General features: G+C 48.1%; 1 long non-coding RNA gene across 1 annotated transcript in view; it reads left to right on the forward strand.

Moving 5' to 3' along the window:
• LOC140913699 (uncharacterized) overlaps positions 1-16580 on the forward strand; it is a 54159-nt gene that overhangs the window by 2490 nt on the left and 35089 nt on the right. The window contains exons 4-8 of the long non-coding RNA XR_012159640.1: positions 1374-1513; positions 3276-3437; positions 8546-8688; positions 9489-9645; positions 10443-10484. This is a non-coding gene — a long non-coding RNA (uncharacterized lncRNA). The remainder of the gene's footprint in view (positions 1-1373; positions 1514-3275; positions 3438-8545; positions 8689-9488; positions 9646-10442; positions 10485-16580) is intronic.

Raw genomic sequence — 16580 nt, forward strand, 5'->3', positions numbered from 1 at the left:
TGAAACAATAATAAAAAGAAAATTGTCAGACACGTAGAAGAACATAAATTGTTGGGCAAAAGTCAACATGGTTTCCGTAAAGGGAAATCAGGTCTTACTAATCTATTAGAGTTCTTGGAAGGGGTCAACAAACATGTGGACAAGGCTCTTATGTAAATTGAGTTGCCATGGGATAAGAGGGAAGATCCTTTCATAGATTGAGAACTGGTTAAAAGACAGGGAACAAAGGATAGGAATTAATGGTAAATTTTCAGAATGGAGAAGGGTAACTAGTAGTGTTCCCCAAGGATCAGTCCTAGGACCAATCCTATTCAACTTATTCATAAATGATCTGGAGAAAGGGGTAAACAGTGAGGGGGCAACAAAATGGCAAATGGAATTTCATGTAGATAAATGTGAAGTAACGCACACTGGAATAAATAACCCCAACTATACATATGATACGATGGGGGCTAATTTCTTTACAACTAAGCAGGAAAAAGATCTTGGAGTCATCGTGGATAGTTCTCTGAAGACGTCCATGTAGTGTGTAGCGACAGTCAAAAAAGTACACAGGATGTTAGGAATCATTACAAAAGGGATAGAGAATAAGACGGAGAATATCTTATTGCCCTTACATAAATCCATGGTACGCCCACATCTTCAATACTGCGTACAGATGTGGTCTCCTCATCTCAAAAAAGATATACTGGCATTAGAAAAGTTCAGAGAAGGTCAACTAAGACTGAGACTAAGGGGGTATATGCACGAGGTATATAAAATTATGAATGGTGTAGAGAAAGTGAATAAGGAAAAGCTATTTACTTCTTCCCATAATATAAAAACCACGGGCAACCAAGTGAAATTAATGGGCAGCAAGTTTAAAACAAAGAAAAGTAAGTTTTTCACACAGCGCGCAGTCAACCTGTGGAACTCCTTGCCTGAGGAGATTATGAAGGCTAGGACTATAACAGGGTTTAAAAGAGAACTGGATACATTCATGGAAATTAAGTCCATTAATGGCTATTAGCCAGGATGGATAAGGAATGGTCTCCCTAGCCTCTGTTTGTCAGAGGGTGGAGATGGATGGCCGGAGAGAGATCACTTGATCACCTGTTAGGTTCACTCCCTCTGGGGCACCTGGCATTGGCCGCTGTCGGTAGACGGGATACTGGGCTGGCTGGACCTTTGGTCTGACCCAGTATGGCCATACTTATGTTAACAAAAGGTAAGTGTATGAAGGTTGGTTTACAATAACTGGGGAAAAGGGGAAAAGGAAACACAACTGTCATAAAACCTAAGCAAACTGGGATCACAATACAAGGAGCTTGAAGCAAACTAAAATGATAAAATCCCCTAAAGTCCTGCTGCTGTCAGATGCTTTCTCTGGACAGGCTGGGTGTTGGAGTGCGTCGGACCCAGGACCTACGGCCCCCAGACCTGGTGATGGCCCGAAGGGAGGAACGCTGGATCGTGCTGTAGTTGGACTTGGAGCCAATGGCAGGGGTACGGCCAGGAACCCTGGATGCGGCAGGTACGCGGATGGGATAGATGAGGATGAGTTGTCTCTCATGATTCGCTGACCCGTGATCTGAGGGCCACGTGAACGCCACTGTGCTTGGCTGCCTCTGTGATGGAGAGCATTGTGGTGACGTCATGCAGTTCCTTTTAACGGTTCTGTGACAGGAAAACCTGAGGTAGACTGAGGTAGTCAGTTACAGAACCAGTTCATTGTGGCCTGTTAGCTGCCCTTTCCCACCAAAGTTCAAAACGGCGCAAAACCACCACCACCCAGCTGAAACAAGATGGAGTCTTGTTGTTTGTGGCAAAGAGACACCATATTAAGTGTCCGACTCCATATTGGATAATCACCATTTTAGTGATTATGAGGGGATAACATCATAAAACCTCATTAAAAACGCTATAAAATCACAAGATACAAATATATTAAAACGGGGCGTTTGGAGCCTTGAATGAGGGAGCGAGGCTGGTCTTGTAATTATGGTGCTGGGCTGGACTACAGGACTCATGGTTTCTATTCCTAGTTCTGCCACTTGGTCCCTCTCTGACCTTGGGCAAATCACTCAGTCAGTGGTTCTCAACCAGGGGTACAGATACCCCTGGGGGTATGCTGAGGGGGTACACCAGGCAGTACACCATCTCATCTAGAGAGTGGCCTAGTTTTACAACAGGATACAAAAAAAGCACTTGCAAAGTCAGTACAAACTAAACTTTCATACTGACAATGACTTGTTTATACCACTCTATATACTACACACTGAAATATAAGTACAATATTTATATTGCAGTTGATTTATTTTATAATTATATGGAAAAAAGGAGGAAGTCAACATTTTGTCAGTACTAATGTGCTGGGCGGCTGGTATTTTTATGTCTTATTTTGTAAGCAAGTAGTTTTTAAGTAAGGAGAAACTTTGGCATACGCAAAAGAAATCAGAGTGCTGAAAGGGGTACAGTAGTCCGGAAAGGCTGAGAGCCACTGACTTAAATCATAGGGAATAGCCAGACTGGATCAGAGGGGAGGCCTAGTTTGTTTTCACAGTAATCTAATTAATATAGTTCAATTAGGCACTAGACAGCGTTTTATTTTTATTATTCTTGTAACCATTTCTGACTGTTATGCCTCATTGCTTGTACTCACTTAAAATCTCTTTGTCATTAATAAACTTGATTCATGGTTTCATCTAACCCAGTGTGTTTAAGTAACGTGTCGGAGTAACTTTGTTTATGGAAATGAACTGGTGTATGTTATTCCCTTTAAAGGAATAACGAATTTAGCATTTCTCGACTGCCTGGGAGGGGGTTGGACATGACAGAACATACATTTCTGAGGGAAAATCTGGGATTGGGAGTGTGTTGGGTTCACACTGCGATAATCCAGGCTGGTGAGAACAGTGTTGGTGTGCTTGGCTGACTGCAGAAGGAAGCTTGGGCAAATTCGGAGGTGGGGGGTAGACAGCAAGGCTCGGGGAGCCCGCGGGAAGCTGGACACTCCAGGGGCAATGTGGGGATGGCTGGGGAGCCTGGGGGAGGCATCGGGGCCAGAGTGGATGGCTGGGGCGACCAGAGGAAGCAGCAGGGAACCAGGATGATGGGGATGTGCATGGGGAAGACAGAAGGGGGAGGGGATTGCCAGGGCCTGGGGGTGGGGAGTGGGGCCAAGGCAATGGGGAGGTGGGCGAGGAGGCAGCGGGGGCCAGGGCAATGGGAAGATGAGGGGAATACAAGTGCAGTTCCCTTGAAACTGACAATATTTTATTTCATTTTTTCTTAAGACCCTCACCCAGCAGAATACATGAATGCTTCTACGGGCACAAAGCTCTAAAGATTTAGAGCAGGTTGCACAGCGGAGCCAAGAGGCCAGTGAAGAAGCCTGGCAACATGTGACCTCCAGAAGAAGAAGGGGGAATGTCCGGGTTCCAGCAACGCAGACACAGGTAACTAACCGCTTTCATGTTCTCTCCACAGGTACCATTGCGGAGAGTGGACCAGATGATATGTCTGGGGGGAGAAAGCAGAAGGAGACTCCGCTGGTTGGAAGGCATGAGATGCACTGTCCTTAGATGGGGGGTTCCACAACCACTACTCCCAAGAGAAGGAGGCGGGTGGTGGTGGTCGAGGACTCTCTCCTCCGGGGGACTGAGTCATCTATCTGCTGCCCTGACCAGGAAAACCGAGAAGTCTGCTGCTTGCCAGGGGTTAAGATTCGCGATGTGACGGAGAGACTGCCGAGACTCATCAAGCCCTCGGATCGCTACCCCTTCCTGCTTCTCCACGTGAGCACCAATGATACTGCCAAGAATGACCTTGAGCGGATCACTGCGGACTACGTGGCTCTGGGAAGAAGGATAAAGGAGTTTGAGGCACAAGTGGTGTTCTCGTCCATCCTCCCCGTGGAAGGAAAAGGCCTGGGTAGGGACCGTCGAATCGTGGAAGTCAACGAATGGCTACGCAGGTGGTGTCGGAGAGAAGGCTTTGGATTCTTTGACCATGGGATGGTGTTCCATGAAGGAAGAGTGCTGGGCAGAGATGGCCTCTACCTTACGAAGAGAGGGAAGAGTATCTTTGCGAGCAGGCTGGCTAACCTAGTGTGGAGGGCTTTAAACTAGGTTCACCGGGGAAAGGAGACGAAAGCCCTGAGGTAAGTGGGAAAGCGGGATACCAGGAGGAAGCACAGGCAGGAATGTCTGTGAGGGGAGGGCTCCTGCCTCATACTGAGAATGAGGGGCGATCAGCAGGTTATCTCAAGTGCTTATATATGAATGCACAAAGCCTTGGAAACAAGCAGAGAGAACTGGAGGTCCTGGTGATGTCAAGGAATTATGACGTGATTGGAATAACAGAGACTTGGTGGGATAACTCACATGACTGGAGTACTGTCATGGATGGTTATAAACTGTTCAGGAAGGACAGGCAGGGCAGAAAAGGTGGGGGAGTAGCACTGTATGTAAGGGAGCAGTATGACTGCTCAGAGCTCCGGTACGAAACTGCAGAAAAACCTGAGTATCTCTGGATTAAGTTTAGAAGTGTGAGCAACAAGAGTGATGTAGTGGTGGGAGTCTGCTATAGACCACCGGACCAGGGGGATGAGGTGGACGAGGCTTTCTTACGGCAACTCGCAGAAGCTACTAGATCGCACGCCCTGGTTCTCATGGGCGACTTTAATCATCCTGATATCTGCTGGGAGAGCAATACAGCAGTGCATAGACAATCCAGGAAGTTTTTGGAAAGCGTAGGGGACAATTTCCTGGTGCAAGTGCTAGAGGAGCCAACAAGGGGGGGAGCTTTTCTTGACCTGCTGCTCACAAACCGGGAAGAATTAGTAGGGGAAGCAAAAGTGGATGGGAATCTGGGAGGCAGTGACCATGAGTTGGTTGAGTTCAGGATCCTGACACAGGGAAGAAAGGTAAGCAGCAGGATACGGACCCTGGACTTCAGGAAAGCAGACTTCGACTCCCTCAGGGAACGGATGGCCAGGATCCCCTGGGCGACTAACTTGAAGGGGAAAGGAGTCCAGGAGAGCTGGCTGTATTTCAAGGAATCCCTGTTGAGGTTACAGGGACAAACCATCCCGATGTGTTGAAAGAATAGTAAATATGGCAGGCGACCAGCTTGGCTTAACGGTGAAATCCTAGCGGATCTTAAACATAAAAAAGAAGCTTACAAGAAGTGAAAGGTTGGACATATGACCAGGGAAGAGTATAAAAATATTGCTCGGGCATGTAGGAATGAAATCAGGAGGGCCAAATCGCACCTGGAGCTGCAGCTAGCGAGAGATGTCAAGAGTAACAAGAAGGGTTTCTTCAGGTATGTTGGCAACAAGAAGAAAGCCAAGGAAAATGTGGGCCCCTTAATCAATGAGGAAGGCAACCTAGTGACAGAGGATGTGGAAAAAGCTAATGTACTCAATGCTTTTTTTGCCTCTGTTTTCACTAGCAAGGTCAGCTCCCAGACTGCTGCGCTGGGCACCACAACATGGGGAATAGATGGCCAGCCCTCTGTGGAGAAAGAGGTGGTTAGGGACTATTTAGAAAAGCTAGACGTGCACAAGTCCATGGGGCTGGACGAGTTGCATCCGAGAGTGCTAAAGGAATTGGCGGCTGTGATTGCAGAGCCATTGGCCATTATCTTTGAAAACTCGTGGCGAATGGGGGAAGTCCCGGATGACTGGAAAAAAGCTAATGTAGTGCCAATCTTTAAAAAAGGGAAGAAGGAGGATCCTGGGAACTATAGGCCAGTCAGCCTCACCTCAGTCCCCGGAAAAATCATGGAGCAGGTCCTCAAAGAATCAATCCTGAAGCACTTACATGAGAGGAAAGTGATCAGGAACAGGCAGCATGGATTCACCAAGGGAAGGTCATGCCTGACTAATCTAATCGCCTTCTATGATGAGATTACTGGTTCTGTGGATGAAGGGAAAGCAGTGGATGTATTGTTTCTTGACTTTAAGCTTTTGACACGGTCTCCCACAGTATTCTTGTCAGCAAGTTAAAGAAGTATGGGCTGGATGAATGCACTATAAGGTGGGTAGAAAGTTGTCTAGATTGTCGGGCTCAACGGGTAGTAATCAATGGCTCCATGTCTAGTTGGCAGCCGGTGTCAAGTGGAGTGCCCCAGGGGTCGGTCCTGGGGCCGGTTTTGTTCAATATCTTCATAAATGATCTGGAGGATGGTGTGGATTGCACTCTCAGCAAATTTGCGGATGATACTAAACTGGGAGGAGTGGTAGATACGCTGGAGGGCAGGGATAGGATACAGAGGGCCCTAGACAAATTGGAGGATTGGGCCAAAAGAAATCTTATGAGGTTCAATAAGGATAAGTGCAGGGTCCTGCACTTAGGACGGAAGAACCCAATGCACAGCTACAGACTAGGGACCGAATGGCTAGGCAGCAGTTCTGCGGAAAAGGACCTAGGAGTGACACTGGACGAGAAGCTGGATATGAGTCAGCAGTGTGCCCTTGTTGCCAAGAAGGCCAATGGCATTTTGGGCTGTATAAGTAGGGGCATAGCGAGCAGATCGAGGGACGTGATCGTCCCCCTCTGTTCGACATTGGTGAGGCCTCATCTGGAGTACTGTGTCCAGTTTTGGGCCCCACACTACAAGAAGGATGTGGATAAATTGGAGAGAGTCCAGCGAAGGGCAACAAAAATGATTAGGGGTCCGGAACACATGACTTATGAGGAGAGGCTGAGGGAACTGGGATTGTTTAGTCTGCAGAAGAGAAGAATGAGGGGGGATTTGATAGCTGCTTTCAACTACCTGAGAGGTGGTTCCAGAGAGGATGGTTCTAGACTATTCTCAGTGGTAGAAGAGGACAGGACAAGGAGTAATGGTCTCAAGTTGCAGTGGGGGAGGTTTAGGTTGGATATTAGGAAAAACTTTTTCACTAGGAGTGTGGTGAAACACTGGAATGCGTTACCTAGGGAGATGGTAGAATCTCCTTCCTTAGAAGTTTTTAAGGTCAGGCTTGACAAAGCCCTGGCTGGGATGATTTAATTGGGGATTGGTCCTGCTTTGAGCAGGGGGTTGGACTAGATGACCTCCTGAGGTACCTTCCAACCCTGATATTCTATGATTCTATGAATGTACTTAAATCCAAGCACTTGAGCAGTTCCATTGATTTCAGTGGGACTACTCACATGCTTATAATTGACCATATGCTTAAGAGCTTGCTGGATTAGGCCTTAATGCTAGAATATATTATAAGAATATATTATTAAGAACTGGAAAGTCACACAATTCAACTTTGTAACGTTAATAGCACAAGTGGGTCAGTTGTGAAGCTTTGATCCAAATTCAAGCTCCTAATCTTCAGATCCAAACCCAAGTCACTTCATAAGAGAGTTGGGATTTGAGTTCTTAAATGGGACACCATAAAAAGAAACCTGAGCTGTGAAGTTGAAATCTGCACCTAGATCTGACTTTCCTCATGTTTCTGAGCGGTCTGGATTCTGTGTCCTAGTTTGGGGCCCATCTCTAGTTAAAAGTGAAGTGTAGAGAGAAAATGGAATTGTAGGCAGGCTCAGATAGGTGACTGGAACGTCTCTGCTCACTGGGCTGGGCACAGGAGATTGAGCACAGAAATCTGTTTTAATTTACGTTCCAAAAATTCTTTCAAACCACTCCCCTCCTGCCACGATACCTGTTTTTCCAGCTTTGCTACTGACGCCCCATGTTCAGAATTCTGTGATACTCCTTACAGTGTGTATGGTAACACCCATTCATGTTCTCTATGTATATAAATCTCCCCACTGTATTTTCCACTGAATGCATCCGATGAAGTGAGCTGTAGCTCACGAAAGCTTATGCTTAAATAAATTTGTTAGTCTGTAAGGTGCCACAAGTCCTCCTTTTCTTTTTGTGATGCTATAGATACCAGAAGAGAGACATCATAGTCCTCAGGAGGGTTAGCATGAGATTTCTGATACTTATGATGCCCAAGAGTACCAAGCTTTTCTTGTAAATCCAGCAAAGAGAGTGGATTCAAATGCAGAGGGGAAATAATTGTATATGGTTAAATTACAAGCTGATTCCTGATATAATGATTGGGTGCTGATATTATCACAAGAGCCCCAAAACACCATATTAAAGGTTTAGTTTGCAAATATCTCTGTTCTTAAAATTGAGATAGTACATAAGTGCAACCCAGAGCTGCTTCATGTGTAGCTCTCCTTTAGAACTGTCTCCGTTCTGCTATTGCATAGCTTCGTAAAACATGACATGGGGAAGGCCAACACTCACATCCAGGTAGATCATCAACCTACTCCTCTGTGCCAGGAGCAGGAAGGCCTCTGGGTCTTGCTCTCTTGGTAGCTGGAGCTGCTAAGTTGGGGGTGCAGTGGGCCCTTGAGCCACCCATGATCAGTGCAGAGCAGTGTTTAACCAGTGACCAATCCATGAGAGGACCGTATGATGTACCTGTATGGCACAATAATTCTTCAATGAATCAGTTGATTCAAATGCTTATTCTCTGGGGTTCAGACCCTCTGTTCTCCCCTTGAGGTGAGAGAACCCTACCCTGATTGTCACATCTGTCTTTCAGGCTCTGTCCCAGTCTCTCACACAGATATATCCCTCAGCCAACCCAGCTCAGGGAGCAGTGGGAACAGGTCATCTCATCCTGTCAAACCAAGCAACATGGGTCCCATTGAGGCTCAGATGGAAGATCCCATGCACCTCCTGGAGGTAAGAACCGTTCACTTGTCCTACCACTTGGGGCCCTTGCAACAAACGGAGCTCCTGCTACATAACCTGGTTGGGAGCTTGCCCTGTCCCTGGATCCTGGCCCTGGTACAGAGACCTATTTCTCATCATGATATCCTCATTTGATTCTCAGAGGATGTGTCCAGGATCCTGGAGTCTGTTTCCTGCTGCTGGAGGTTTGAGCAGGGAGCGATCACTCACTGTCACAACCCAGGGGCCTTCAACCCGGGTCTGCAGGGTTCATGGGATCAGCCACACTCCAACCCTCCACCCGGAAGCCTGCTGAAAATTGCTTACTTAGGACCCATGAAGTTCAGCCCCAGTTTGAGGCTCCACTCCTGAGGTCCTATTGGGGAGTCCCAGAAAAGCTAATTGGCCCCCTAGTCCTGCTTAAGACAGCAGCGGGAACAGGACGCTGACTGAACACCAGGGCTGCTCCCTGTTCTGGACTGTATGGTGCCTGTTTCTGCTGCCGCTCCCCTGGCTTGGTTTCCTGGCGTCTGATTTGTGGTTGTGATCGCAAGTTTGTCTTTTGCTGCTGATCTTCCAGTATCCTGACCCAGCTGACTCTCAACTCCTGTCATGGGAGAAATCTGCCCTTCTCCTAGGATCAGTCCCAGCAGTAATTCCACCCACCCTGGCCTCAGCTCAGCGACTTTGTTTACCTGGGGTCAGGGACCACTTTTGAAGCCCTTAGCATGTGGGTGGAGGTGGGAGCAGAGGCTGAAGCTCGAGCAGTTTCCACCAAAGAGCACCACCCTCTCTTTCTGTGGTCTGGCTAGGGCTCACCATCCATCTTGGAGCTGAACACCAGATGGGAGCTGATAGATTGTCCTTGGCGGGCAGTGTTCTGTGTGTGACGGAGCTGTGTGCCAGAGAGGGCCAGGAGCAGATGCACCACGCCTGGCCAGGACCGGGCTAAACAGCCTGGAGTGCTAGGTGAGTCAAACCACGGCCACAATACAGACACCCTGGGCATCCATGGGGACTGATTCTGGGCCCTTCACTACCAAGAGCACAACTCATTCCAACTTGAGTCATGACAGTGGTGACCCCTGCCAGCCCCTCTGAGGTGGGTCAGTATTATCCCTGTTAGCTGGGGCATAGGGATAGAAAGCAACTGGCTTCAAGGCAGAGGTGAAAGTAAGCCGGTATGCCATGGTACGGCGTACCGGCAAGAGCCAGTGCACCGTAATGGGGCAGCCCGGCTTCCCCAGGGGGCAGCAGTGGCTGGAGCCCCAAGCCCTTTAAATTGCCTCCAGAGCCCCACTGCTGGAGCCCTGGGACAGTGGCTGCAGGGCTCTGGCAGCTATTTAAAGGGCCTGGGGCTCCTCTGCTTCCACTGCCCAGGCCCTTTAAATAGCCACTGGAGCCCCGCCATCGCTGCTCCGGCGGCTATTTAAAGGACCGGGGCAGTAGAAGCAGGGGAGCCGTGGGCCCTTTAAATAGCTCCCGGAGCCCTGGGGTAGCGGGGGCTCCAAGGGCTATTTAAAGGGCCCGGGCTCCAGCTGCCTCTGCTGCCCCGGTCCTTTAAATAGCCGCTGGAGCCCGCTGCTTCCCCAGGGCTCTGGCGGCTATTTAAAGGGCTAGGGAGGCAGAAGAGGGGAGCCCCGGGCCCTTTAAATAGCCCCCGGAGACCCGGACTGCTGCTGCGACCCCAGTGGAGGGGGCACTTACCTTACAGGGTGGGCTGGGGCTGGCTCTGACCCCCCTCAACCCCGCTCCTTCTGCCCTAGGCCCCGCCCCTTCCAGGGGACAGAGCTGGACCCAAAGTACCGGTAAGTCACTCAATTTACTTTCACCCCTGCTGCAAGGTCACACACAGCGTCACTGACAGAGGCAGGAAGGAAGCGTGGTACTGACACCAGTCCAGCTCCAACCACTAGACTCCTCCACCCACTTCCAAAGTCAGAGTACCCAGGAGCCCTGACTCTGACAGCTAGGCCTTAAATGACAAGACCAACCTCCCTCCCACTCAGGAAGCCATAGAAGGGACCATCTGCTGAGCTCCCCTTTGCAATGCCACTGTCAGAGACCATTGCTAGTGGGCGCCAAGTGACTGAGCAGGGAACTCCTTGAGAGCCTCCTAGAGACTCGCAGGGGTTTCACTGGAACCCTATGGGAGCCGTGGAAAGAGTGCTGCATTGAAGAGACTCTCCTGCTCAAACAAAGGATTTCTGTTCTCCTAGACAGTCAGCCAGTGAGGCCAGTTTGCAGAATGTGGAAGAGCCTTTTGGCGATGGGTTGGGGGATTCACCTTGTGGGTGTCAGCAGCTGCAGTGCCTGGGGTCCCCATGGGCCAAGCCTCGCCTCCTGACACTCCAGGCTAATCTCCCACTGCTCTCAGTGGGGCTTGGCTTTAGCTGCGGGGCCTGTGTGCCTAGACAGAGGACTCAGGGATTTCCATCAGGCTGCTCAATGGCACTCACTCTCTTCCTGGTAATAGCTCACCTTAAGTAATCACTTTCCTTACAGTGTGTACGGTAACACCCATTGTTTCATGTTCTCTGTGTATATAAATCTCCCCACTGTATTTTCCACTGAATGCATCCGATGAAGTGAGCTGTAGCTCACGAAAGCTTATGCTCAGATACATTTGTTAGTCTCTCAGGTGCCACAAGTACTCCTTTTCTTTTCTGGACTAGCCACCAGAAAAAGGACATGATACATGTGGCCAAGGAAATAGAGAGGCAGTGTTGCCTGTTAATATGGCTCTTGTGGGGGAGCACGGGAGGTTACTTCGGACTAGGTAGGAGCCACATGCCTCCAAACCTGCACATCTCGAGGCTCCAGAGACTTCTCTCCAGATCCCAGAGCTTCCTCAGAGTCCTAAAGAGCCAGATGGAATCTGGCCTCTCTCCCCCCACCTTAGCAGTCCAGAAAAAATTATTTGTAGACATATTATGTGTCCTCTCCTGCCACACTCACCTGTTGGTGACTAATGCAGTCACAGAGTCCAGGATCGGTGTCATGCATTTCTCTGGGCTGTGACAAGTCGGAGGACGTGAGCTGCAATGGATCCTCCTGTGCGTGGGCTGAGTGGGCAACCTCTCTACTGCCATATCTGGTTTCCAGCCCACACGCACTAAGGAGAAGGTGATGGACTTACCCCAAAGGTGGGGGTGGGAAGAAGCAGAGTAAAGAAGTGATCAGAGAGCCATCCCCTAGCATTCCTCCTGGAGTCACTCCAAGAACCACCTGGCTCCTTCCTGCCATAGGCCGCAGCCCCTAGGTTCCACAGGGAATTTCTGAATTAACGCTCTAGAAAGCTGCCTCTGGCTTTCTACAAGCTCTCACGCAGCCCTGTCACGAGAGGTAAGGAATAAGGTCTTGCCTCCCACAACTGCTCAGGGGGAATTCTCTCAGAGAATCAGTGCAGGGCTTTATGCATCTCTACAAACAGATCACTTTGCGTGGTGGCAGTGGAAACTGGGCCCCCAGGACTTCGAATGGATAGGGATCAATCTGCTAACTAACACAGCCCAGCAGATGAACCGTTGCGGGGCTGGCACAGTTCACTGAATCCAAACCAGAGAGCAGGAAATGTTTCTCCTTTTGCAACTGTCTGTGACTTGTGGGAAGAAATTAGGTTAGCACGGGGGACTTCCTATTGGGAGACAAACGGTGGAGGTCTCAAGTAGCCAGGAGTAAATCGTCCTTGGAGATTTTGAAAAATTATAGATACTTTTCTAATACAAAGTTTTGTACCCAACTAAGGGTGACTATTGTGGGCCTGCTTGTGGAGGATAAAGATGAACTGATCACTGGACTGGATGTCCATGGTTGTTCTGGGGCCAGTGATCATGACTTGACTATTCAGTAAGGACCAGTAAGAAGGTTTTGGAACAAATCGTTAAATTAAACAGCAATAAGTCACCAGAATCAGATGGTATTCACCCAAGAGATCTGAAAAAACTCAAATGTGAAATTGCAGTACTAATAAATAACTGTGGTATGTAACCTGTTGTCAGGGTTCCCTCCCCACTCTGAACTCTAGGATACAGATGTGGCAACCCGCATGAAAACCCCCCTAAGCTTATTTCTACCAGCTTAGGTTAAAAACTTCCCCAAGGCACAAATCCTTTGTCCTTGGATGGTAAGCTGTCACCACCAAGTGATTTAGACAAAGAATCAGGGAAAGGACTACTTGGAGTTCCTATTACCCCAAAATATCCCCCCAAGCCCTTACACCCCCTTTCCTGGGGAGGCTTGAGAATAATATCCTAACCAATTGGTTACAAAGTGAGCACAGATCAACCCCCCTGAGTCTTAGGACACTAAAAATCAATTAGGTTCTTAAAAGAAAAATTTTATTTAAAAAAAAAAAAAAAGGGAAAAAGAATCACCTGTGCAAAATCAGGATGGAAGATAACTTTACAGGGTAACAAAAGATTCAGAAACACAGCAGAACTCCCTCTAGGCTTTGTTTCAAAGTTCAAAATCCAGGAATAAACCTCCTTCTAGCAAAGGGAAAATTCACAAGCTGAAACAAAAGATAATCTAACACGCCTTGCCTTATTTACTTACTCTTTTTGCAATATTGAGACTCATTTTAGGATGGTTTATAGGAGAAGGAGTTTTCTGACTTGATGCTTCTCTGCTTCCCAAGAAAACACTCAAACAAAGCCTCCCCCTCCCACCCCCCCACGATTTGAAAGTATCTTCTTTCCCATTGGTCCTTTTGGTCAGGTGTCAACCAGGTTATTTGAGCTTCTTAACCGCTTACAGGTAAGGAGGAATTCTAGGCTACCCTTAGCTGTATGGTTAGGACACTTGTCCTTTAAATCAGCTTCCGTACCAGCTGCCTGGAGGATAGCTAATATGATACCAATGTAGAAAAAGGGCTCCAGAGACGCTCCCGGCAATTACAGGCCACTAAGGCTAATTTCAGTACCAGGCAAATTGGGTAAAATTATAGTAAAGAGCACAATTATTAGACACAAAGATAAACACAATTTGTTGTGGAAGAGTGAACATGGTTTTTGTAAAGGGAAATCATGCCTCACAAATCTACTAGTATTCTTTGAGGGAGTCAACAAGCATGTGGATAAAGGTCATCCCGTGGATATAGTGTACTTAGATTTTCAGAAAACCTTTGACAAGGTCTCTCCCCAAAGGCTCTGAAGCAAAATGGGATAAGAGGGAAGGTCCTCTCTGGGATAGGGAACTGGTTCAAAGGCAAGAAAGAAAGGGTCTGACTAAGTGCTCAGTTCTCAGAATGGAGAGAGGTAAATAGTGGTGTCCCCCTGGGGTCTGTACTGCGGGGACCAGTACTGTTCAACATACTCCTAAGTGATCTGGAAAAAGGGGTAAACAGTGAGGTGGCAACATTTGCAGATGATACAAACCAACTCAAGTTAGTTAAGTCCAAAAGAGAGTGCAAAGTGAGAGTGTAAAGGGATCTCACCAAACGGAGTGACAGGGCAACAAAAAGGCAGATGAAATTCATTGTTGATAAATGCAAAGTAATGCACATTGAAAAACGTGATCCCAACTCTACATCTAAAATGATGGGGTCTAAGTGAGCTCTTACAACTTAAGAAAGGGATCTTGGAGTCATTGTGGATAGTTGTCTGAAAATGTCCACTCAATGTGCATCGGCAGTCAAAAAAGCGAACAAAATGTTGGGAAGTGATTAGGAAAGGGATAGATAGCAAGACAGAAATGTAATATTGCCTCTCTATAAATCCATGGCATGCCCACATCTTGAATACTGGAGCTGGTCCCCGCATCTCAAAAAGATATATTGGAATTGGAAAAGGTACAGAAAAGGGCAACCAAAACGATTAGCGGTATAGAACAGCTGCCGTATGAGGTGAAATTAATAAGACTGGGGGGAGTTTTCAGCTTGGAAAAGAGATGACTAAGGGGGATAGGATAGAGGTCTATAAAATGATGACGGGTATGGAGAAAGTAAATCAGGAAGTGTTATTTACTCCTTCTCATAACACAGGAACTAGGGGTCACCAAATGAAATGAATAGGCAGCAGTCTTAAAACAAACAAAAGGAAGTATTTCTTCACACAACGCACAGTCAACCTGGGGAAACTCTTTGCCAGAGGATGTTGTGAGGGCCAAGACTATAACAGAGTTCAACAAAGAACTAGATAAGTTCATGAAGGATAGGTCCATCATTGGCTATTAGCCAGGATGGGCAGGGATAAAAAAACATGCTCTTAAAGTGTCCCTAGCCTCTGTTTGCCGGAAGCTGGTAATGGGCGACAGGGGATGGATCGCTTGATTTTTACCTGTTCTGACAATTCCCTCTGGGGCACCTGGCATTGGCCACTGTGGGAGGATAGGATTCTGGGCTGGCTGGACCATTGGTCTGATCCAGTATGGCTGTTCTTATGACCAATAGAGGGCAGTCCCAACCAGCAATATTTATTTTGGGTGCACTGAAAGGGCTAACTTTCCAAAGCTGACCAAAATGATTAGTGAAAATGGAGAAAAAAACTAAACAGAACAATGTGAATTAAAATTGGGAGCTATTCTTTAAGGAGCTTGTTAGATTGGGCATAAGCCACATTGTATAATTAGCTGAGCTTGCAATGGCCTTCCACTCAACTCGCTGACGTTTCTCCGTCTGCAAATGTGGTGACCATTTTAAAATCTAGATCCAATCAATTACAAAACGTCAGGGAAGATTCTAGGCATCAATGGTCTGATCATTGTGTTGATGGCAGTAAATAAGAGATTCCCATAGGGCTCCCTCCCTCCCTCTTCCCAAGAGCCACTCTCATCCTCTCTCCCCTTTCTGCTCCCACATCCTCTGCGAACTTTCAAAGAGGGATGCCTCGTCATGGCCTTCGCTCATAGGGATGTTGCCTAGTGGTCAGGGTTTCGGCCCTTCAGGGGGGAAGGGTGCGGCAGATGGTGGGGGAGCCCAGGGCCTCCCACTGGGCTCTGACCCAGGCCACTCTGAGGGCAACACAAGGGGGTGACACTTCCTAACACCCCGCTATTGTCCAAGTTCGCAGTTTATCACAGGAAGCTCTGAAGGGTGTCAACTCACTGCTTGGCACCTCTTCACAGCCGGGCATGGCATGGCAGCTCTCTCCTTCTTGGGGTGGCAGTTGCCTCTGTTCCGCTGACAGATCCCAGTTGTCGGTGGGCGGGATCGAACCGGGGACCTCTGGAGCTTAGTGCATGGGGCTCTACAGCATGAACTAAAAGCCCCCTGGCTGTTAGCGAAGGCTGTAGAGAAGACTCGTTTTATCTCTCCCTCTAAGTGGTCTTGGTGCCACTAGCTGGGACACACACTGCACCCAGAAGGTGTGTGGGTTACATACTTCCCCTAGCTGCGGAAGCGCGTCCTGACCTTCAGAGACTTCCCAGTTGTAATCCCGGACGACCCCTGTAATGATGCGGCCTCTGGCGGGACACTACTGAGAGTCTCAATTCAGGACAAATTGCTTGGAGCAGGGCAGTCACAGCCCAAGGCTGGGGTTTTTCTACCTCTAAGGCAAACCAAACCGGCCAAACAGAGAAGACTTCAGTTTTACCCCACTAGCCCACCACAAGTCACACAAGCAATTTCCCTTGGACACTGCAGTTTCCCAGTATCACTGCCAGTGCCACTCGTTTTGGGGATGAATGGTTATGAAAACCAATACCCCAATAAAAGAAAAAGGGTTCTCTCAAAGGACCAAGCCCCAGACCCAGGTCAATATACTGTGACGGGGCAAGGCCAGATGGCTATAGAAAAGTAGTGGGAGATAGATATATTAGCTCCAGGCTAAACAAATCCCTGGTACCAGGTTAAGTGAAGTGGCAGCTGCTCCAGGTCAATTAAGACACCGGGGGCCAATTAAGAACTTTCCAGAAGGCAGGGAGAATGCTAGGTTGATTGGGACACCTGAAGCCAGTCAGGG

This window comes from Lepidochelys kempii, chromosome 6, assembly GCF_965140265.1.
Source record: "Lepidochelys kempii isolate rLepKem1 chromosome 6, rLepKem1.hap2, whole genome shotgun sequence".
In the NCBI taxonomy this organism is placed as follows: Eukaryota; Metazoa; Chordata; order Testudines; family Cheloniidae; genus Lepidochelys; species Lepidochelys kempii.